We start from the raw sequence: 24470 nt of genomic DNA, 5'->3' as shown, positions 1-24470 counted from the left end.
ACGATTCAGTTTTTGGTCAAGCCTGAGCAGTCGCGGAATCCATCTTGCGGATAGCTTTCTTATGTCCAAATGTTTATGCAAAATATTATGTACCCGTTCATTCGAGATGCCCACAGCACCAGCAATCTCACGCACCTTAACTCTTCTGTCATCTATCACCATATCATGGATGATTTCTGGAGTCATAACCTCCACAGGGCGTCCAGATCGTTGAGCGTCACTTGTGCCGATATGGCCACTTCGAAAATTTGAAACCACTTACGAACTGTTCTAATCGAAGGTGCAGAGTCAACGTAATGTTTATCAAGCTTCTCTTTAGTCTCCTGAGGCGTTTTGCTTTTCATAAAGTAATGTTTAATCACCACACGAAATTCTTTTTCGTCCATTTTTTGACAATCACTCGACTTCCTTGATTCACACGAATGCCAAACACAAAGGAATAGACCAATATGGCTGAAATTTGGTGTGCGTTCTTTCCAAAGATGCTACTAACTAAACATGACCTTGATGCGCACCAGTGGTGCCATCTCTCGGACTTTGCACGAACTTTTCAAACGCCCCTCTTACTGCAGGGGAATTCCCCACCTGTGCAATTCAGAAAAATTTGGTGTTGGTGGGAAGGATCCATATGGCATAGGCTGTGAAGCGGTCACTGAAATGAAGGATATCAGATTTGGCAACATGTTCAGTAACAGTGTGGTCCACTTGCTTTTTGGCCACAGTTTGTCAGTGGCCATTCATACAGACAGACAGCTTGTTGGTTGTCATGCCTACATACAATGCAGCACAGTGGTTGCAGCTTAGCTTGTAGACCACATGATTGGTTTCACAGGTAGCCCTGCCTTTGATGGAATAGGTAATGTTAGTGACCAGACTGGAGTTGGTGGTGGTGGGAGGATGTTAGGGACGGGTCTTGCATCTAGATCTCTATTAAAGGGGTGTGAGCCATGAGGTAATGGATTGAGTGCAGGGGTTGTGTAAGGATGGACGAGTATATTGTGTAGGTTCGGTGGACAGCAGAATACCACTGTGGGAGGGGTGGGAAGGATAGTGGGCAGGACATTTCTCATTTCAGGGCATGAAAAGAGGTAATCGAAACCCTGGCAGAGAATGTAATCCAGTTGCTCCAGTTTTGGGTGCTACAGAGTTAAAAAAGGAATGCTCCTCTGTGGCTGGATGGTGGGACTTTCAGAGATGGTGTGGGACAGGAAAGATGTGGCACGGGAGATTTGTTTTATGTACAAGGTTGGGAGAATAATTACGGTCAGTGAAGGCTTCAGTGAGACCCGCAGTATATTTCGAGAGGGACTGTTCGTCACTGCAGATGTGACAACCGTACAGAAGGGACTTCTTGGTGAGGAATGGGTGGCAGCTGTCGACGTGGAGGTATTACTGATGATTAGTAGGTTTGATATGGAGATGTACCGATGTAGCCATTTTTGAGGTGCAGGCCAACATCTAGGAAGGTAGCTTGTTGGGTTGAGTAGGACCAGGTGAAGCAAATGGGGGAGAGGTTGTTGAGTTTCTGGAGGAATGTGGATATGATGTCCTCACCTTCGATCCAGACAGCAAAGATGTCATCAATGAATCTGAACCAGGTGAAGGGTTTAGGATTCGGGTTTTTAGGAAGGATTCTTCTAGGCGGCCCATGAATAGGTTGGTATAGGATGGTGCTATGTGGGTGCCCATAGCTAAAACCTGAATTTGTTTGTAGGTATTGCCTACAAAGGAGAAGTAATTGTAGGTGAGGATGTAGTTGGTTATGGCGACTAGGACAGACGTTGTTGATTTGGAATCTGTAGGGCATTGGGAAAGTTAGTTTTGAATAGCTGTAAGGCCATGGACATTAGGGATGTCAGTGTACAGGGAGGTGCATCAATAGGGCACTGTGTGGTAAAGGAACAGGAACTGTGGAGAGTCGGTGGAGGAAATGGTTGGTATCTTTTACATAGGAGGGTAGGTTCCAGGTAATAGGTTGAAGGTATTGGTCTATGAGAGCAGAGAATCTCTCAGTGGGGGCATAGTAACTGGCCACAATGGGGTGTCGTGGGTGGTTAGGTGTATGGACATTAGGATGCATGTAAAAGGTAGGAGTGTGGGGAGTGGTAGGGGTGAGTAGAGAGATTGTGGAGAGGTTCTGGGATGGGCCTAAGGATTTGAGTAGTGACTAGAGATCCTGCTGGATTACTGGAATGGGGTCGTTGTGGCAATGTTTCTAGGTGAAAGTATCTGACAGCTGGCGAAGTCCCTCTGCCCGGTAATCCTTGCAGTACAAAACAACAGTGGTGGAGCCTATGTTCGCAGGTAGGATTATGAGGACAGGCTCAGTTTGTAGACTGTCGACTGCAGTTCTTTCTGTGGATGTTAGTTTGCATGTTGAGGGATTTGGGCAGTGAAGGCGAGGCAAGGTTCGAAATTAAGAATTTCTGGGAAGTTAACAGGGGGTGGTTTGGGGGCAGTTGAGGTTGGATGGAAGAGTGAACTGAGTGAAGAAAGGTTCAGTATTGGTGTTTGGTCGAGTCTGATTGGTAGGGTAGGTGGCGGAAAAGTGTTTTTACTATAGGGACTGGGAGAAGGTGAGGAGCTCTGTAAAAAGTCCTGCATGATTGAATTTGGGAGTGGGACAAAAGGTGAGGCCTTTGGAAAAGACTGATATTTCTGTGGGGCTAAGGCATTTGGAGGAAAGGTTAATGACTGTGTTGTGGGTCTGTTTAAGTTCTAGATTCTGTGGACAGTGGGACGGGAGTAGGAAGTGAGCTGGATGGAGGGCTTTTTGAGGTGGCATTGTGCATGTTGCTCTAGTTCCCACAGGGCAAGAGTTTCAATGTGTGTTGTGGGTTCCAGGAATTTGGGATTGCATAGCAGGAGAATTTTGCAGATGGGGAGAAGGTACTGCAAGGAGGTTTGGACTCTGTTGATATGGTTTTGCAGGACTATGTTGGTGAGGGCTAAGGATTGGCAGAATCTGAACAGGGGGAGGCCAATGTGGAAGGAGGGGTGGCAGCCAGAGGTGTGTAATTTAATGGTAAGGTCATTATGGGGGATTCCATGAGCCAGGCAACAACGCAGGAACAGTATGTGGGACTGGGATATGGCTAGGGATAAGGAAACTTTGCTGTATTGACACAGATGGAAGGAGCAAGGATCCGTGGCGGTGGAAAAATGCGAAAAAATACTTAAATAAAGTAGTATTACGTCCAAAAAATTTCGCAAAAATACACCCAAATAAACGTGAAAATTAACGAAAAGGATGAAATGGATACAAAAGTGGACACAAGATGAAATCAGAGAGTCGACGATAGCGAAAGGCGTAAACTCACTAAAATTGGCGAGAAGTCACAAGGATCAAAGTAAAGAATAACTAATAAAAATATATATACAGGGTGATTCAAAAAGAATACCACAACTTTAAAAATGTGTATTTAATGAAAGAAACATAATATAACCTTCTGCTATACATCAGTACAAAGAGTATTTAAAAAGGTTTTTTTTCACTCAAAAACAAGTTCAGAGATGTTCAATATGGCCCCCTCCAGACACTCGAGCAATATCAACCCGATACTCCAACTCGTTCCACACTCTCTGTAGCATATCAGGCGTAACAGTTTGGATAGCTGCTGTTATTTCTCGTTTCAAATCATCAATGGTGGCTGGGAGAGGTGGCCGAAACACCATATCCTTAACATACCCCCATAAGAAAAAATCGCAGGGGGTATGATCAGGGCTTCTTGGAGGCCAGTGATGAAGTGCTCTGTCACGGGCTGCCTGGCGGCCGATCCATCGCCTCGGGTAGTTGACGTTCAGGTTTTCGTAGGACTCTCCATACAGTTGATTGTGGAATTTGCAGCTCTCTGCTAGCTCTGCGAGTCGATTTTCCTGGGCTTCGAACAAATGCTTGCTGGATGCGTGCTACATTTTCATCACTCGTTCTCGGCCGTCCAGAACTTTTCCCTTTGCACAAACACCCATTCTCTGTAAACTGTTTATACCAACGTTTAATACACCACCTATCAGGAGGTTTAACACCATACTTCGTTCGAAATGCACGCTGAACAACTGTCGTCGATTCACTTCTGCCGTACTCAATAACACAAAAAGCTTTCTGTTGGGCGGTCGCCATCTTAGCATCAACTGACGCTGACGCCTAGTCAACAGCGCCTCAAGCGAACAAATGTATAACTAAATGAAACTTTATAGCTCCCTTAATTCGCCGACAGATAGTGCTTAGCTCTGCCTTTTGTCGTTGCAGAGTTTTAAATTCCTAAAGTTGTGGTATTATTTTTGAATCACCCTGTATTACTGTGGGTAGCAGGTCTGAGGGTGGATAAATCTGAAGATGGGATACGGCAGATGTGACTGGATGGTGGAATTAGTGGGGGCGAACTGGGGTAGATAAAGTGTGATATATTAAATCTTCAGATGTTCAAAGTCAATGCTAGGTTGAAAATCCGAAGGTTATGGGTACGACGTCCGGTCGGTTCTACAATTATTGTGTGTTACTTATAAATTCTTTCACCTCTGAAAATCATTGTTTACGTAAAAAAATCCCATTCGTCGGAAGAAGGCAACGACATGCCACCTCAAATACACTGATCAGTCAGAACATTGTGACCAACGACCTACTATGGATATAAATCCGTCCAGGAGATGACAGAGTCACCTGGCGAGGAGTGACTGGCAGTCAGACACACGCGCGGTGTCAGTGAGTGTGCTCTCCGCCTATAGAGTGGGGAAGTTGCGGCAACTATTTGAGTTTCACGAAGTGCAGATTGTGGCGGCGTGGAGGCTCGACACGAGCATTTCGGAAACTGCACGACTTGTCGGTTATTGAAGGAGTGCTGTGGTGAGTGTCCTCAATACGTGGCGAAACCAAGGTGAAATCACATCGAGACGTCTTGGGATTGGGCGGCCACTCCTCATTACAGATGTCGGACGTAGTAGGGTGGGCAGACTGATAAAACAGGACAGGCGATGAATTGTGGCGGAACTAAAATCAGACTTTAATGCTGGGCAGAGTACAAGTATGCCTCAACACACAGTGCACCGAACACTCCTAACGATGGGCCTCCGCAGGCGTCGACCCACGCATGTGCCAATGTCAACACCACGACATCGCCTACAATATGACATGGGCAAGGTCGCAATCGGCTCTTTTTGGAGTAGTGGCAGAGGGCTGCATGGTCTGATGAGTCGTGATACCCCCTTCATCATGCCAATTGGAGGGTGTGAATCTGCCGTGTGCCAGGTGAACAGCTCCTTGACACCTGTACAGGAGGACGGAGACAAGCTGGTGTAGGCTCCGTTATGCTCTGGGAAACATTCACGTGGGAATCCATGCGTCCAGTGGAACTCGTGCATGGCACCATGATGACCAAGGAGTAGCATAGTATCGTGCATTGGTTGCAGATCACGTACACCCCTTCATGACGATGTTCACTATGCCAGTGGAATTTTTGTGAAAGATAATGCGCCATGTCACAAGGCCAGGTGTCTAATGGAGGGAGAGGGGTTGGAGGAACGCAGTAGCGAGTTCCAGTTGATGTGCTGGCCCCCCATCTCGCCAGATCTGACCGCGATCGAACACATCTGGGATGTGATTGGACGAGGCGTAAGAGCTCATCCACCCCTCCCCTGAATTTACGGGAATTAGTTGACTTGTGTTTACAAACGTTGTGCCAATTCCCTCTACCGACCTACCAAGGCCTCATTGGTTCGCGTAGACGCTGTTATTCGTGCCAAATGCGGGCATACCGGCTATTAGGTAGGTTGATTTTGGGAGGGGGAACAAACAGCGAGGTCATCAATCCCATCGGATTAGGGAAGGAAGGGCAAGGAAATCAGCCATGCACTCTCAAAGGAACCATCCCAGCATTTGCCTGAAGCGATTTAGGGAAATCAAGGAAAACCTAAATCAGGATGGCCGAACGTGGGTTTGAACCGTCGTCCTCCCGAATGCGAGTTCAGTGTGCTAACCACTGCGCCACCTCGCTCGGTAGGTAAGTGGTCGTAATGTTCTGGCTGGTCAGTATAGGTCTTTGCCCAGTAAAACTCTAGCATTCAGACCAACCCTCAGGTTGAATGGAATTTTGAGAACAAATGTGTAAATCAGATCTCAAAGTGTAATATCAATTTTTTTTCTTCTCTATGAAACAGAATGTGCGATTCTTCTCTAGCATAATATAGCAAGATCAAAAGCGACGCACTTAAGACTTTTACATTCTTTCATTAGCGTAACTTTCAGGAACAGACTGCTAAGTGAAAACGTAAGGCTGTAGAAAAAATAATACACGAGATCCAAACGTAATGGCACTGGCATGCTATTAGGATGCCACGTAAAGTGCTCCATTATCAATCCCAGGGAAGGAGACATTTACGAAGGCCATTTCGTCGATGGTCTGAACAGTTTTTTGCAGTCGCAGAATGCTAATGGGGGATAATGAGGAAGAGGAGAAGTGTCTCAGTAAATTCACTTGCATGTAGTCATCGTATTTTTTGCGAGTTTCTTTGGAACCGTGAAAAATGTTTGGCATAGCCAATCCCTGGGTAATTCGCCAATATTGGAATTTTCATTAATCTCTGGAACGGTAAAATCAGTGTGTGCAGTGTATTCAATTAAGCTTATCCATTATGGACGCTATAGAACCCCACAATTGTAAATTAAATGAAATATAAGTACAGTTAGCCGCAAGCAGTAACTTACAAAATGTTTCCTTATTTTCACGAAATAGTTTTCAAACCTTTACTGTTTCATGTTCAGATGAGGTATCCAGAAGTTTACATCTTCGTACTTGAGTATTCAGGAGGACAAATCCGTCCGACCATGCAGATTTAGGTTTTCCGTCGTTTTCTTTGGTTCTTAAAGCAAATACTGGGAATATTTCTTCGAACCAAACGCATTGAATTCGTCCCTCATCCTTGTCGTGTCCGCTTCTATTGTACTCGGTCTCTAATGTTCTCTTACGAACGAACACTGTGAAGGAATCAAGATCATTATGAGACGGACCTTCATGGGTATCTTTAGATATGCTACAGCGTCTGTATTTTCCAACGACTCGACGAGCAATTGCATCCTGTGTTCTGTTGCGTGTACAAGGCTGTTGGCATAAATCAGCTACATTGAAAGGCAACTTAGGCAACTTGTGTCAACACAGACAGATTGGATAGCCGTGCAGAATGACTGCAGCTCGGCAGCATAAGTCTCCATCTGCGCCCGGTCACGCTTAATTAAGTGAATGAGTGCTTTGCTACTCCTGTCTAACGCGAACGTGCTTCCAGCGAACGAAATAAAAATAAATAAAAATACTATGGCGAAGGGAGGGGGGGGGGGGGGGTGCGAGTGACGTCGTACGTCGTGCAACGGGCGGTTGACATTTTTTGAAAGAAAGAATTCATGTAATTGGTTCTCAGAGTTACACGCTTTTTCTCTCCATTTTTCTCGAGGCAAGCTATTAAAGTCACCGTAATTAGCTACTGGCTTCAGAGCCATCGGGAAAAGTGGAAAATCATGTTCTCCATTCACGCATCTGTTAAGCCGGAAGGTAAAGTCACTCTGTAAACTGCTCTTTGCGAGGTGAAACTAAACTAGCATCCGCGATGCACTAAGAAGATAGCTGTGGATTTGAAGAAATGCCTCTTTTTAGGGAGTTTAATATTCCTGTTTATTTGTCCAAAGATCATGTTTAGAATGATGTTGGATTTGAGCTTAATAAAGAAAAATATACATTGCGATATGAATATACACTCGTGTCTTTAACGAGACGACTGGTGGTCAGCGTGGTCTTGTTGAAGGAATCATACAGGCACTTTCTGAAGTGATTTAGCAAAACCATGGAAAACCTAAACCCGTATGGAAAGAGCATGGGCCTTCATCGTTCTGAATCAGAGGCCAGCGTCTGTAACAAATGGAGTATCATGTCGTTTTTGGAAACCCAGAATCTACTATGTAGGAATCAACATGGATTCCGGAAACAGCGATCGTGTGAGACCCAACTCGCTTTATTTGTTCATGAGACCCAGAAAATATTAGATACAGGCTCCCAGGTAGATGCTATTTTTCTTGACTTCCGGAAGGCGTTCGATACAGTTCCGCACCGTCGCCTGATAAACAAAGTAAGAGTCTACGGAATATCAGACCAGCTGTGTGGCTGGATTGAAGAGTTTTTAGCAAACAGAACACAGCATGTTGTTATCAATGGAGAGACGTCTACAGACATTAAAGTAACCTCTGGCGTGCAACAGGGCAGTGTTATGGGACTATTGCTTTTCACAATATATATAAATGACCTAGTAGATAGTGTCGGAAGTTCCATGCGGCTTTTCGCTGATGATGCTGTATTATACAGAGAAGTTGCAGCATTAGAAAATTGTAGCGAAATGCAGGAAGATCTGCAGCGGATAGACACTTGGTGCAGGGAGTGGCAACTGACCCTTAACATAGACAAATGTAATGTATTGCGAATACATAGAAAGAAGGATCCTTTATTGTATGATTATATGATAGCGGAACAAACACTGGTAGCAGTTACTTCTGTAAAATATCTGGGAGTATGCGTGCGGAAAGATTTGAAGTGGAATGATCATATAAAATTAATTGTTGGTAAGGCGGGTACCAGGTTGAGATTCATTGGGAGAGTCCTTAGAAAATGTAGTCCATCAACAAAGGAGGTGGCTTGCAAAACACTCGTTCGACCTATACTTGAGTAGTACTCATCAGTGTGGGATCCGTACCAGATCGGGTTGACGGAGGAGATAGAGAAGATCCAAAGAAGAGCGGCGCGTTTCGTCACAGGGTTATTTGGTAACCATGATAGCGTTACGGAGATGTTTAACAAACTCAAGTGGCAGACTCTGCAAGAGAGGCGCTCTGCATCGCGGTGTAGCTTGCTCGTCAGGTTTCGAGAGGGTGCGTTTCTGGATGAGGTATCGAATATATTGCTTCCCCCTACTTATACCTCCCGAGGAGATCACGAATGTAAAATTAGAGAGATTAGAGCACGCACGGAGGCTTTCAGACAGTCGTTCTTCCCGCGAACCATACGCGACTGGAACAGGAAAGGGAGGTAATGACAGTGGCACGTAAAGTGCCCTCCGCCACACACCGTTGGGTGGCTTGCGGAGTATAAATGTAGATGTAGATGTAGCTCTTTCGCTAGTACTTAATGTACAGTCATCCTATGTTTTGTAATGTCTCAAACCTATTTGTAACAACTGACGACTAAATGTATGTACTACGCATTTTAAAAGTTGGTTATGTCTTGAAATAGATATATGTTAACTATGTAGCTACAGATATTGAGTTTTTAGTTTTCAGAAAAAGCCTGATCATTGGGAGAATGCATGACACCCATGGAGGTCTAGTAAGGGAAGTTGTCATGACTTCAGAAACTTGAAGCCGACGTATCCCATTTTAGCAGGTATAAACATTAGCTTCTGTTTGAAAAGTTTTGATAAAAAAAATACCACCTTGCATCATTTACAGGTGTACTAGTCGTTCTGGCTGTAGTCCAAACAGTAAAATAATCACATTTCATTCATAAGAGGACTAGTTCAAGTGATATTTTCTTGTATGTACATAAATTTTAGTTGCACTGGTTGTCTTTACTGCATTGATTTTATCTGTGTAATTTAATTTTAGTTTTCCTATCAATACAGCTCTAAGAGCGCTCTGATTGAACGCTGTGAGAGGGAAATATTGCAAACCGATCAGACACAGCAAACTATGTTCTCAGCATTTTCGAGAAGAGGATATAGACGGAACATCAGTTTCGTCATTCCGCATTAAGAAAAATGCTGGATTACGAAAGCAGCCTTTTCACGTCACATACTCCGCTTCTCTGTCATTCTAAACATGTAGCTAAAAAAGAGTAACATCAACGAGTTCAAATTTGTCGTATTACTGGATTAAATATACTTTAAAGACCGGAATAACGTCTGAAATGCCTTCCTCACACTGTGTGATTCACGAAAGTACCGTAATATTTACTATTAAAACAACTGTTGCGTGGGCACGACAAAAATTACAAAGAAGAAGCTCTTGTGAACAGTAGTCTGCTAATGCTTAGGGGCTACTAAAATAGCGGTGCCGGCTTCACAGCAATGTACAGCGTAAGTATTAGCGCCACCTTCCGTTATTGTACCTCCATGGTGACAATCTCTCAAGACCGGGCCGCGCTGTCAAGTGCCGGATCGCTGCCTGCAGCGAGCCGAAGCTATCACTCAGAGAAGCCCTCGCGCTTTGTCTCAGAAATGTCCGATCAGTATCGAAGCTTCGGAAAAACTATCATTAAAAAAGAAGCTGTAAATTTCTTCACAGCACAAGAAGTCTCGGTTTGTATTCGAGGTTTCCGTCACCCCGCGATCTAGTGACTTCTTTCGGTACTATCTCCACGATGTTTATTAGCGTTATTAAAACACTACGTATCGTAATAATAAATTTAACTGTGAAGAGTGATGGGATATTTTCGATTGTTTTCCTGGTTTGATTTACAAATTATGGCAATCAACATGCAGGGTGATTCTTGTTAACGTTCAAACACCTCCGAAGCGATGTAGATGACGCCGAGATAAATGATTATATGAGGCACATGGGGCCGCAAATGTCGGCAAACAGCTCAAAAGTGGATGGCGAATGTTGCACATGTGACGACACTAGGTGGTGAACCTCGCCACACGTGTAGCGTTTGAGGCTATCGGTTTGTCGCACGCGATCTCCCCACTCCAAGCCAAGTACTAACGTCAGTGTGGCTGTGAGCGTACCTGCTTAACTATAGGGCGTGGAGCTCAGGGCTCGAGTATTGCGTCTGGCAGACAGAATTCTTTTTCACTGCATGACACAATTATGTATTTAAACTAAGGTATTAATTTATTTACCGAACCGCGTTCGACGTTGGTTTATTGCGAAGTAGAGTACAACAAAATTTGCGTCAAAAGTGAATAATTATAAGCTTCAGAATTGCGCCATTACCAATAAATCATCTACGATTTCTTTACTAAATAATGTCTTCAAACGAAAGAAGAAGGACAAAACGAAAGAAACACAAAATAAGAACAGCTTTTGCTTCGTCACAGAGAAGAGAATAATTTTGTAACTTCTACGTTTACAAAATGGTTCAAATGGCTCTCAGCACTATGGGACTTAACATCGGTGGTCATCAGTCCCCTAGAACGTAGAACTACTTAAACCTAACTAACCTAAGGACATCACACACATCCATGCCCGAGACAGGATTCAAACCTGCGACCGTAGCGGTCGCGCGGTTCCAGACTGTAGCGCCAAGACCGCTCGGCCACTCCGGCCGGCTACGTTTACAGCATATCATATTAACAAAAGGTGTTTGAAATTTGCTCCAATTGCTTCGACGCAAGCACTGCATCCCTCCGTCATCCCTTTACGTAAGCGCTCGAAAATACTCTTCCTACTTTGGATGTGACGTCACATGTTCGACACTTGTTATCGTGTTTTGGGCATTTTCCGACATTTGCGACCCCTTGTCTTATACTAAATTACTTGTCTCAGCGTCATCTACTTGCTTCAGGGGTATTTAAACATAGACTATTCGTCATAAACTGTACCTGCCTCTATACCTGAGGTCGCTAAACACAGGCCTGTGCGATGGCGCTCGACTGGGAGGTGAGCTGGTTCGAATCCTGGTGGTGGATGAAATTTTCACAACCAGTATTTGGTCAGCAATAGAAAAGAGGTGGTGGTATAACGTTCCCGATTACCAGCCTGTGCGCCAATGTTCTGGGTTAAATTTCAAATCCCAATGTCTGATGAAGTGAGGATATGTGACACCGTCGATGGTCATCTGTCTGTAGGAGCTGCTCGAGATTCTACACACGCATTCATTACAGTCACCTACACTCTACAAATACACATACAACGCAACTGTCGTATATAAGGTGAGGAAGGGGCCAATGTATATGGAGGAACAACATAATTTGCGACAGGCGGCTGAACCTACCCCATAGGATACACCCTGTCAACAATACCACAAGAAATTTACAGTTCACATTATTAACTCTTCTTCGATCGTCTAAACTTAAGTGTTCAAAATGTTCAAATGTGTGTGAAACCTTATGGGACTTAACTGCTGAGGTCATCAGTCCCAAAGCTTACACACTACTTAAACTAAATTATCCTACGGACAAACACACACACCCATGCCCGAGGGAGGACTCGAACCTCAGCCGGGACCAGCCGCACAGTCTCTGACTGCAGTGCCCAGACCGATCTGCTAATCCCGTACGCCGAAACGTAAGTGTAAAGCAATAGTCACAACATGTAAAACGTACCGGAAGAAAGAAAGAAGTGATCATTTTTGTGGGGGTGCTTCACAAAAGCACCAGATTTGTTCCTTGTCGTTCACCATAGAACACCCATACAGTTTACTGCTGCTCACTTTTCAGTTCGCACAGCTGTATTCAAGATAAGTCTTCTTTTGAGATGTAGTATACGGATGTTGCATTTGCATTTTCTTCCTCTAAGTGTCACACTCGTGTTTCTGAGTTCTGGTCAAATTTTTCGCATCCACATGTCTGTGAGAACTGAATGTACAGTAGTCTTCGATATGCCTAAGGATGCCATTTTCTTACGGTAAATAACATGCCGATCCTTTCAAAGATGTACGGCATCGCTATATGTTTGTGAAACCACCGATTTCGGTCGACCTTCACGAAATTCATAGCTGAAGAAAGCATGAACACGACTAAATTCCAAAATCCAGTCGTAAACAATCGTTTGTGAAGGTGACTGATCAGCGAATTTCGGACGAAGCAAATCGAGGTTTTGCTGAATAAGGCCGTTACGAAAATCGTTAAACATTCGTCAAATAAAAACGTTCTCGTAAAATCTCAATTTTTTTCAGTACGCTGTTTCCTCCAACCCCCACTGTAATCAAACAATTGCCTCAATTTTTGAGCTGTCATTATTTTCGTAGTAACGAATAACAAACTTTAAAACGATAGTCACGCTGCATCTATATAGCGCTATCTTGTGTTCATTTGCCACACACTAGGCTGTTGGGGTCCCAGGACCAATTTCTGGCAAGCGCTCACCGGTATTTCCACGCGGCACGTGCAGAAGGCGATAGCTGGTGCACGCACCAGCCTCCACAAAAGACTGACAGCTCCGTTAAGCTCCTCGCTACAATAGGCGCATCCCACGAGAGAGCGACCGTTAGCCGGAAGACTCAAGTGTCCTCCGGCGTTTCAGCTGTTCCTCTTCACTCGGACACAAACAGCTGTCGGGACACTTGGAACACGGGAGAAGGGGACGTTCACAAAGCATTCGAAAATTAAACAAATATCCCTTCTTTTCATTGTGTTTCGTCCACATACGTGAAACATCGTTTAAAAGAAGAAATGTGTCCGCTTATTTGGATAAGATGCGGTTTTCACCATTATTGTTCATATTCAACCTAACTGTCTTTTTCAAGTGATTAATCTTATCCATTACTGATGTGCAAGAACTCGTGACTGTTCATTCAACTTCATAGCGTAATGCTGGGTGCTGGCTCTCTGACATGTTTTAATGGCTTTAATGTATCGCCATGAGTATTGTTTGTATGAAGGGCTTATTTCAATAGTGGTACAAATTCATTACTTCCACTTTTCTGCCTATAAAGCTTCTGAAATTAATGATCCAAACAAACAGAAAGAAAGGTTCATCTCTAGCAAGAAGCCATATGCTTGAATATTTCTGGTATCTCAATTGCAGATTTTTCAGTGCTCATTTAACTTTAGGACTCTGTATCTCAAGATGAACAAAAATGGACTTGTACCACTATTGAGATAAGCCCTTCATATGACTATTTGGAGCCAGAAATGAATTCTGTATTTACTGCGACAATATGGGCGGATTTGTTCTTACTATCTATCAGCATCCATTGTGAGCGACAGTTGATAACATGTCACTCACTTTTCATAGAATATTTGTATAAATACCAATAGTTATGAAACTTCGCCAGCAACCAGCATGTGCTGCAAAAATGGTGTTTGTAACGAAGGTCTTCAAACGAAGACATAAAGTACTTTGCTCAGAGACATTGTTTGTTTTTGTTTGCATATAATGTAGTAAATATATGGGCAAATATTTTAATCATAGTTGGCATTAAAATGAATGCCCAAAAATAAAATAAAAAATGTAGTATTTCGAGAGAGTTGCAGCTAGTTATATGTACCAGTACCTTACATTTAGAAATAACGAGAACAAAATTTCAGATGAGCTGCTGTATAATTCATAAACTTACATTAGTGTATAATACAGTCCGTGTATGAGCAAATGCTGTATCAAAACTGGCAATAAAATGAACGCCGAAAAATCTCAAGAGTTCTTAGAATATACGTATAAGTACAGAGTTGGATCGTACATGTAGTCAGAAATGAAGAGAAAACGTCGAAGGATGTTCAGTATGTATTGTCGATCCAACTGAATATAAATCGTATTACAGAACGTACTACAAGGTGATGTGCTCACACCTGTTGCAAAACGAATTGTAAGGCATACATACGCAATACTGTACACGTGTGAGTCTAGATTAACAATGTAAATGTGTAAATAGTTAGTTTAGACTCAAGCATGTATAGTATTACGTATATGTGCCTTATAACTTGTTTTCAAACAACCAGTCACATGGTATATATTCTATAATGTGATTCATATTCAGCTGAATCGACGATATGTATGAAACATGCTTCGACATTTCTTATTTATTTCTGACTAGATGGACGAACTGCTAATAGTACTCATATGATCAGAGGTATACGAAAATGATCCTTAAGTTGAAATTGATCAAGGCCGGCAAATGTGGCCGAGCGGTTCTAGGCGCTTCAGTCTGGAATCGCGCGACCGCTACGGTAGCAGATTCGAATCCTGCCTCGGGTATGGGTGTGTGTATGTCCTGATGTTAGTTAGGTTTAAGTAGTTCTAAGTTCTAGGGGACTGATGACCTCAGATGTTAAGTCCCATAGTGCTGAGAGCCATTTGAAATTGATCAAGAGTTTTGAATCGAACAATTTATTGAAAAAGAACTTTGGATAAGCGGAACCGGGTCTTACTTTAATAATTATTTTGTGGTTAGTACATACAAAGAAAAAAAAATTCAAGATTAAGAGAAAATCCTTTCTGGATTCGGACCTATTCGGCAACAAACTACAAAGATGTAGATACTGTATGATTATAATAACCTTTGGTACGCTACTTTGTTTATTGTTGTTGTTTATTTTAAAAACGTAACTAGTTTCCAGTTTATAGCCACTTATCTTCAAAAATCTTGAACACGTGTTGATACAGATGTTTTCCAAAAATGGTTCAAATGGCTCTGAGTACTATGGGACTTAACATGTGAGGTCATCAGTCCCCTAGAAGTTAGAACTACTTAAACCTAACTAACGTAAGGACATCACACACATTCATGCCCGAGGCAGGATTCGAACCTGCGACCATAGCGCTCGTGCGGTTCCAGACTGAACGCCTACAACTGATCGGCCACATCGGCCGGCCATGTTTTCCATCACCACGTTGTAGTTACTGTGACAATGTCATTAACTCATGTAATCGTATGGGTAGGAAACAGCAGCGCTGCACCCGTGGGCTAGCGGTAGCGTTTTCGATTTCTAATCAATACCAGCCTCGAACCCAGGTGGGAAATCCAACAATGGTTAATGCTGTGGTGAGGCGCGCACGCCTTATTTGCGTCTCGCCTATTGTGCTGCTAGCTAGCGATGGCATATTTGTTTACATCCGCGAAGCAGCTTTCTTTCCGAGTCCGACTTCATTGATCATCATGGCGTTTTTTACCGCCAATTGTCAATTAAATTAACTTTAGATCACGAACGACCGAAGGTGTGCGAAGTTGAACGTTTTATACGGGAGGAAATGCGTTTCCTGCCACAAGACGTTCTCGGAATACATTTTTCGATCCTCAGTACTACTGTGCACATAAAGCTGGCGAATGACGAGCTGTGCGCTGGCGTTGTGCGGCGTCACACTAACGATCTCAAGTTCGATACTCTGGCGGACCTATAGGGATAGTAGTGATTGATCACGATAGTTTTGGCCTCCGAACGTTGCGGGTTTTCGAACTCCTGTTTGAAGCACCGCCGGACGTTGTGGTGGCCGCTTTTTAACCCTACGGCAACGTCGTCAGTCACGTGGCTGAAACTTGGAAGACGTTCGAAACGTACTGTGTCCTCAATAGTGTTCGTCAGATAAAAATTGAACTACGGAAACACGTTCCTTCCTACTTGGTTATAGCCGCCTGCAGGGCTGTCGTCATGTACGATGGCCAGCCGCGCACCTGTTCAGGTTGTGGCCAGGAAGGCCATGTCCGTTCTGAATGTCTCGTAGACTGGTTCAGACGACGATCGGAGACATCGCTCCTCCTGTGGCGCCCAGGTCCTACGCGTCTGCGGCGGTGCTGCCTGTTACGCCCCCTCTGAATCAGTCGGTACCGCTGTCGCCTCCTGTCGACGACGGGATGGATCTTTTGCCTGTCTCTCCTATACCTCTGTCGGAAGCAATACAAATGAACGACGACCTTCAGCTGGCACAAGCTGTCTGTCTCGACCCCACGATTGTTGATCATGGAGCTGTACCTACCTCCTCCTTTCTGCCTTCTGCCCATATGTCAGACGATAGCCGCCCGCCATCCGCCGCGGGACAGCATGTTAGGAAACAACGGTCGCCAAGAAAGGGAGAGACAACGCCGTACCTCTTCAGATGAGTGCGTCCATTGGAAGTCTGCACAGGAGGACGACCCTGCTACGGATGGTGCGTTGTCCTCTGACGCCCTGACACTTGACGACACGACGTCATTCCCTGCCTCCAACTCCAGTCAGCGTCCACCTCCGGTCACCGACCTTCCCCCGCCTGCGTCTGATGCTGTTGCCGCCCTTTCTTTGTCTGACGCTACCTGTGGGCGCACCTCTGATAATGTTCTACTGAACCGGCCCAGTGGCATGTCTGTCACTTGGTCGCCAGGATGCTGAGGATGGACATTCTGGAGGTGTACAGAACGATGGACCCTCCTTGGTGGGTTCGGCTCCCTCCCTGTCACAGTGATGTGCCCATCAAATGTTTCAAATGGCTCTGAGCACTATGGGACTCAACATCTTAGGTCATAAGTCCCCTAGAACTTAGAACTACTTAAACCTAACTAACCTAAGGACATCACACACACCCATGCCCGAGGCAGGATTCGAACCTGCGACCGTAGCAGTCCCGCGGTTCCGGACTGCAGCGCCAGAACCGCTAGACCACCGCGGCCGGCCGATGTGCCCATCCATATAGGAGTAACAGGTCTGCGCTTACCACGTGTTTGAATCGTCTGTCCTACTGGCGATGGCAGCTTTCCAGACTTATCGCATAGCTACATTCAATGTCAACAGCTTTCCAGACTTATCGCATAGCTACATTCAATGTCAACAGCTTTCCAGAATTATCGCATAGCTACATTCAATGTCAACAGCTTTCCAGACTTCTCGCATAGCTACATTCAATGTCAACAGCGTTCCAGACTTCTCGCATAGCTACGTTCAATGTCAACAATATTCGTGTACGCCACCAACTGGCTATACTTCATGACATGCTGTCTGTCGTGGACTCTCCTTCAGGAGGTGCATGTTGCAATTTTCTGTGCTTCCCATGGTTTGGCTTTGCAGCTTATGTCTCTCATGCTTCCCCTACTGGTAGTGGTGTGGCGATCCTCAACGTGACCGTATCCTCGCTGATGCAGTTGGCTATCTCCCTGATGCCAGAGGTATGGATCTCAAGATTAATGGCGTGCGATCGTCGATGTTTATGCGACAGTTGGTTCGGGTCTCCACCGTGAACATTCCAGCTTCTTCTCAGACAGTCACGCCTCTCTATCTGGGTCGGCAGGTTGCATTGATCATGTGAGGCGATTTCAACTGCATCCAAGCACCCAAAGACCAACTACCACGTCACTCTCCGAGTGCGCACCTCAGATTAGTGGGTTCTTAGGAGCATGTTCGTGGCGATCGTCCAGGGTTTACGCATTTACTAGCCATTCTTCCAGCCGCCTGACACGTGTTTACATCTCCCGTTATATTGTCAGTGGGGTGCAGGCTGCTGAAGTCAGGCCCACTGCGTTCTCTGGTCACGACGCATGTATCTGCGCCATCAATCTCTGCCGCCAAAGGGTGTGGCGCGGTCGTGGACCATGGAAACAGAACACGATCCACCTTCCTTCACCCGGGACTGCTACGGTCGCAGGTTCGAATCCTGCCTCGGGCATGGGTGTGTGTGCTGTCCTTAGGTTAGTTAGGTTTAAGTAGTTCTAAGTTCTAGGGGACTTATGACCTAAGATGTTGAGTTCCATAGTGCTCAGAGCCATTTGAGCCAAGCCTTCCTTCACCCGACTGCCGGCAGTTCATAGAGATCACATAGGCAGCTTGTCGTCGACTCCGTGATGCCTGTCAGTCTGCTCTGTCTTGGTGGGTGCTCTGTGCAAAGCCTGCTTTCCGCAAGGCCTTGATTGGTTACGGAAGGGAGGTTGCGGTGTGGTGGCGACAGACTCAGAAATTCTATTTCACCATTCTCCGAGAATGTACCACGATGCCGTATTCTCCAGAGCGCCAGGCGATGGCGAATCGTGCCAAGGCACAGCTCACGTCCCTCTCTCGCCGCCACCTTGAAGGAGCTACGGTCAGGGCAGGCACACACGATGGATTAGTGCAAGAGCGTCCATCTGTGTATCATGTCATAGCGGAACGACGCCACCGTCGGAGGAATTTGATTAAGGTTCTTACGACTGATAATGGACAGCGTTTTGATGCCCAATGGAATATCGGGTCTGCCCTCCATGCACATTATGTTACGCTGTACTCTGAACAAAGTCACCGCCCTGCCAACATTACGGCGGTCTCCAGACTCTCCTTTGGCTCGGATCCCGTACTGTGAACAGCTCAGTGATAGGGTTGTTCTTATCACAATCGACAGCAATCCAACATCGACAGCGATAGTCCAAGTATACATGCCGACGTCGCAAGCTGAAGACGAAGAGACAGAAAAAGTGTATGAGGATATAGAATGAGTAATTCAGTATGTAAAGAGAGATGAAAATCTAATACTCATGGGGAACTGGAATGCAGTTGTAGGGGAAGGAGTAGAAGAAAAGGTTATAAGAGAATATGGGCTTGGGACAAGACCAGGTGAATTCCGTAATAAATTTCAGCTAGTAATAGCGAATACTATATTCTAGAATCACGAGAAGTTCCCTAAGGCTGTAGATATAGAAATAAAGAATAGTTCAAGATCAGTACAACTGAAGAGGAATGGGCGTCTCTAAGAACGGAAATCACAGAGGTTGAAAAGAAAAACATAGGTACAAAGAAGATAACTGCGAACAAGCCATGGGTAACAGAAGAAATACTTCACTTCGAGGAAATACTTCAGTTCAGGGAAATGCAGGAATACAGAAGTACAAGTTTCTGAGGAATGAAATAAACAGGAAGGCAGGGAAGCTAGCACGAAATGGTTGCATGAAAAATGAATAAAACGAAAAAGAAATTATTTTTGGAAGGACTGACTCAGCGTGTAGGAAAGTAAAAATAACGGGTAAATTAAAATCAAGTGTGGTAATATTAAGAGTGCAACAGGAATTCCACTGTTAAATGAAAAGGAGACAGTGGATGGGTGGAAAGAGTGCACTGAAGGCCACTGTGAGGAGGAAGAAACAGGAGTCGATTTAGAAGAGATAGGGGACCCATTATTAGAATCAGAATTTAAGAGAGCTTCGGAGGAGTTAAGATCAAATAAGGCAGAAGGGATAGATAAAATTCCATCAGAATTCCTAAAATCACGGGGGGAGGTGGCAACAAAACGACTATTCACGTTGGTGTGTAGAATGTATGATTCTGGGGACATACCGTCTGATTTGCGGAGAAACATCATCCACACAATTCCGAAGACTGCAAGAACAGACGAGTGCGAGAATAATCGCACTGTCAGCTTAACAGCTCATGCATCCAAATCCTCACACAAATTATATACAGAAGAATGGAAGAGAAAATTGAGAATGTGTTAAAGGACGATCACTTTGGCTTTAGAAAAGGTAAAGGCACCAGAGAGGCAATTCTGACGCAAGCATAACAAAAGAAAAATCAAGATACCTTCATAGGATGTGTCGACCTGGAAGAAGCGTTCTACATTGTAAAATGGTACAAGGTGTTGTAAATTCTGAGAAAAATTGGGGTAAGACAGGTAATATACAATATGTGCAAGAGCCAAGAGGGAATAATAAGAGAGAAATACCAATAACGATGTGTTCGGATTAAAAGGGCGTAAGACAGGGATGTAGTCTTTCGCCCTTACTATACAATCTGTGCATCGAAAAAGCAATGATGGGAATAAAAGAAATCTTCAGCAGTGGAATTAAAAATCAAGGTGAAAGAATATCAGTGATACGTTTCGACGGTGACATTGCTATCCTGAGTGAAAGTGAAGGAGAATTACATGATCTGCTGAATGGAATGATCACTCTGATGAGTATTGAATATGAATTTAGAGTAAATCGAAGATAGACGAAAGTAATGAAAAGTGGCAGAAATGAGAACAGCAAGAAACCGAGCAGCAGGAATGATGGTCACGAAGTAGGTGAAGTTAAGGAATTCTGCTATCTACTGATTAGTGACGGACGAACCAAGGAGAACGTCGAAAGTATACTAGCACTGGCACAAAGGGCATTCCTGGTCAAGACAAGTCTACTAGTATCAAACATAGGACTTAATTTGAGGAAGGAATTTCTGAGAATGTACCTTTGGAGCACAGCACTGTATGGATGTGAAACATGGACTGTGGGAAAACCAGAACAGAAGAGAATCGAAACATTTAAGATGTAGTGGTATAGACGAATGTTGAAAATTAGGGTGACTGATAATGTGAGGAATGAGGAGGCTCTGCGCGGAGTCGATGAGGAAAGGAATATGTGGAAAACACTGGGAAGGAGAAAGGACAGGATGATAGCAAATCTGTTAAGACATCAGGAAATGACTTTCATGATACTAGAGGGAGCTGTACAACGCAGAAATTAACCTAACCTAACCTAACCATAGAGGAAGACAGAGATTGGAATACATCTAGCAAATAATTGTGGTCGTGAATTCGTGGCGGGTCACATCGAACCACTCAGAAGACTGATGATTAAAAAAGAAAAAAAAAAGAATCTACAGAATCTCAAGGACAATATTCCAGTCACCATTGTCAAAAGCTTTCTCTAAATCTACAAGTGTCATAAACGTAGGTCTGCTTCTCCTTAACGTGAGGCAACTATTGGGAGACGTAAGTAGAGTTGGTTCCGTACCAACAGGCACTTTCCCAATTTGATTTTTGTCAGTTTTCCTCAGTAGGATGGTAGTGACCTATGGTCGCCAGTAGGCGCAGTGAAAGAAGATTCAGAGTTAGTAATTTATTCCCATAAAAATACTGGTAGCGTTTTGACTCGTGGTTGGCATCATTTGTCGATGCCCGCTGAGGAATCGCGTCGAAAACGGCCTTTAGCCAGCTCACGACAGCTGACACCTCACACTTCGTTCCTGTCGGCTACTGCATTGGCCTTTCTCCGCTTGCAATGGCTCCGGCACACTTAGTACCGCGACGCAGTGGGTGACAGCGGCGCGTATATTGAATTTACACACACCGATTTCGGAGGTGTTCTGCCTCTCTCCGCTCACTACCCTTCTTCATCACCCGTCATACCGCTATGACGGTTGCTGTGTTGCTGTGATTTTCGACGATGTTAACGTGCCTTCCAGGTAAGCCCTATTGAGTTCGCCGGAATGTCAGGAACACTGTTATTCTGATCCTGGTGGGATGGAAAGACCTTCAGGTCCTCCCATTAGCGACAGAGACAGACTGTGGTGTTGAAATCTGCGGCTGCTGATTATGGCGAGGTAGCCATCTCTCCCAGTTGCGGCTGTTGTCCGTAGCGTGCAGGAAATCTACAACAGACTTGTGCCAGACCTCACTTCGCTGCAATCAGGGAATCGAGTGTGGACATCATGTATGCCATCGATGCGTCTGATCAACTCCCTTACGAGCTAAACTGTTGGGGTATTTATGGAGCGAAGTAATGGCGACGTCATTCGTCACGATCGCACAAGACTTGCTATTACGAAGGTATCAGCGGTTTTCCTTCTGCCGTGATTGCTTAACGAGCTTGTTACAGCGTAGAAGTGGTTCATAAAAGCTCTTGGTACGGTTTGTTTCATTCGCCTTAGCCTTTCTCTCGGCACATGACGAAGGTGACATGACCCTGTTTGGCTGCTCTGACCCAGTCTCGGTGGTGAAATGTTTTCATTGCGGCCGCCTCTTGTCGACATTGACGTAACGTAGCGAGATAGCTTCGTTATGGTTCTTTGAAAATTTCACCCGTTTTACTGCCCTATAGAAGGTTGGCGTGCAACACTTTGAAGAGAAATCGTAGGGTTATTGTTGCCTCGCGTGTTCGTACATTTTCTCTCCGAGGCCGGCTACTACCAGTTTTTCCGTTCTTTCGTAAAGAATTCGTCTTGGTATTTTGCAACCATGACTTGTTAGCTCCTGCTTTCCTTGTAATTATTTCAGTCTTACTGAAGTCTGAGGCTACTTCCCCTGTGTCATACATCTTGCACACCAGATGGAAGAGTTTTTCATGGTTCTCACGAAATTTCGTCTACTTCCGGTGCCTTTTTTTTGACTGAAGGCTTTCACTTCTCTATTACATTCTTCTCGCAGTATTATATCTCCCATTTCATCTTCATCTACGTCCAGTTCCTTTCTACAATATAGTCTCCATTTCCCTTGTATAGACCCTACATGTACTCCTTCCACCTTTCAGCTTTCCCTTCTTTCTTAGGACTAGTTTTCCATCTGTGCTTTTGATATACATGCAGTAGATTCTCTTTTCTCCAAAGGCGTCTTTAATTTTCCTATACCTGGTATCTATTTTCCCCTAGTGAAATACGCTTCTAAACCCTTACATACGTCCTCCGGCCATTCCCGCTTTGCTATTTTGCTGTTCCTGTCAATCTCACTTTTAAACGACTGTATTCCCTTTCACCTGCTTCACTTGCTGCATCATCAATTAAATTCAATATTCCCTGTGATATCCAAGAATTTCTAGTAGGCCTTGTCTTCTTACGCATTTCATCGTCTGCTGCCTTCACTATCTCACCTCTCACAGCTACCAATTCGTCTCCGTTTATTAACACAGTGGCCAGTAATTTCCTTATACGTCCCCGTCTAATGTGAGTAATGACATACTAAAAGAAATACAAAGCAGTAGCAAATAAGGAGTCATACCCGGAGAAGAAGTTGACTGCTCGGAACAGGAGCGAGGAATTATAAGGTGAAACTACCTATTAGTTAGTAGAAACAACTTTGACATAGATATAAGGAAAGCGTGGATAGCTTTGATATTACATCAGAAAATGGCACACATACGGCAGGAAGACGAGAGCTGTGTCTTGCCGCTTTCTATGAAAAAAAAAAAAATTAAAGTCACAGATGAAAGAACAACTTCATGCAAGTGTAGTCACCATTGTAAAACAGATTCACTAATATCGATTTACATAACACTAAAGTCATTTCTTAAGCACTGGAAGGAGATAATATTCTTTCGAGCAAAAATAAATTTAGATTTTTTTTTCTTTGCATTCAGGTAACTGCACTTTCCCTGAAAAATACACATAAATAATAATTTTTGTCAAAACACTTCATTGGCGCCAAGTAAGAGATTAAGCATAGTCGTAGTATACGGCGGGCGTTCATTAATTAATGCAACACTTTTTTTTCTGAAAGCAGATTTGTTTTGTTCAGGGTTCCAATACACCATATTGCTTCCCACTCTTCTGGCTACAAAAGCCTATTTTTCAACAAAATCTCCTTTCAATACGACGGCCTTACGCCACCTTACTGCGAGGGGCTATATGCCCACATGGTACCGCTGCATTGGTCGACGTCGGTGCCAATGTCTTGCTGCAGCAATATCCTCCCCATAATCCACATATTGCTTCCCAGGAAGTGAATCCGTCATTGGGCCAAGCAGATGGAAGTCAGAAGGTGCGAGATCCGTGCTGTACGGAGGATGAGAAAGAACAGTGCGATGAAGGTTTGTGAGCTCTTGTCGGGTACACAATTAGTGTGAGCCTTGAGTTGTAACGGGGAAGGAGAAGTTTGTTTGCAATTTTGTGGCGACGAATACGCTGAAGCAATTTTTACAATTTCTTGTGGGTAGTACAATACATTTCAGAGCTGATCGTTGCACCATGAAGGAGGACGTCAAACAGAATAACCACTTCAGTGTCCCAGAAGACCGTTGCCATGACTTTCTCGGCTGAGGGTGCGGTTTTGAACTTTTTCTTCATCCCACTTCATGGAATGACGTTTTGTTTCCGGTCCGTGACGATGAACCCATGTTCCATCGTCTGTGATGATATTCGACAAAAAATCGTCACGATCAGTCTAAAAC

Source organism: Schistocerca cancellata, chromosome 5 (genome assembly GCF_023864275.1).
Source record: "Schistocerca cancellata isolate TAMUIC-IGC-003103 chromosome 5, iqSchCanc2.1, whole genome shotgun sequence".
NCBI lineage: Eukaryota > Metazoa > Arthropoda > Insecta > Orthoptera > Acrididae > Schistocerca > Schistocerca cancellata.
Note: the sequence above shows the minus strand (reverse complement) of the source record.